The sequence below is a fragment of the Empidonax traillii genome, unplaced genomic scaffold (genome assembly GCF_003031625.1).
Source record: "Empidonax traillii isolate 1590-97213 ecotype Southwest subspecies unplaced genomic scaffold, ASM303162v1 scaffold2468:size23727, whole genome shotgun sequence".
In the NCBI taxonomy this organism is placed as follows: domain Eukaryota; kingdom Metazoa; phylum Chordata; class Aves; order Passeriformes; family Tyrannidae; genus Empidonax; species Empidonax traillii.
This window is the reverse complement of record NW_020957661.1, coordinates 14075-14910: the sequence shown is the minus strand read 5'-3', so window position 1 is coordinate 14910 and position 836 is coordinate 14075. Positions and strand designations below refer to the sequence as shown.

The following is an 836-nucleotide window of genomic DNA, read 5'->3' as shown; positions in this document are numbered from 1 at the left end:
ATCTTAGAGAGATGCAGTATGGAAGAAAGGTCCAGAGAGGTAACGAGATCTCTGCCCTTGGAGACCCTTCTCTTACTGCCTCCTCTTCATCAGGGCCATATTTTCAGACATGTCTCAGGACCCACCCAGACCCAAGGGTAGACTTTTATCCCCCCAAATGATGCCTGTGAAAATGTGTAGATGGAAATGCCCTCATCAACACTGAAAAATGACACCCGTCCCCCTTCATAATCCAGAGAGACTCTGATCCGCCTGGGAGCCTGGATTTCAGGAAATAGGGTAGGATGAGGGGAGGTGAAAGCTTTCAAGACTGGTGCCCGTTTCCCCACTGCCCAGATGCCTTTCTCTGGTTTAAGCTCAATATCACCCTTCCTGTCCACATTTTCTCTAAAAATTCCCACGATCCATTCTCCTACATTTGCCACCTCCACATCCCAGTAGTGTCTCCCCGAGGTGAAGCCGTCACGGCCCAGAACGCAGCGCCACACGACAAATCTCTTGGGGGTTTCAGGGATGTCCTCTCGTGGGTCACTTCGTGTCACACTTTTGCCATTGTCAGACACAACAAGCTCACAGTGGGCTGTGTCTGGATCCAGAACCACGTTCCCTGCCGGAGAGATGGAATCAGCACATCAGGGCAGAGCTCGCCCCAGGACAGATCTTTGCTGGGGCTGCCCAAGGAAGAGGCAGGGTGGGAGTGAGAGCTGGCAGACTGTGGCATGGGAAGGTGCACAAGGTAACAACTCGAGTGCAAGGAAGAGAAAATGAAGCAGAGAGAAGAGAGTGAGCAGAGAGGGAAGAGGATCATCAGCAGACCTCCAGGATGAAGAATTGCA

General features: G+C 52.0%; 1 long non-coding RNA gene across 1 annotated transcript in view; it reads right to left on the bottom strand.

The window, feature by feature from the left end:
* Positions 1-558: 558 nt before the first annotated feature.
* Positions 559-836, bottom strand: part of LOC114071951 — a 1493-nt gene continuing 1215 nt past the window's right edge. The window contains exon 3 of the long non-coding RNA XR_003574112.1: positions 559-607. This is a non-coding gene — a long non-coding RNA (uncharacterized LOC114071951). The remainder of the gene's footprint in view (positions 608-836) is intronic.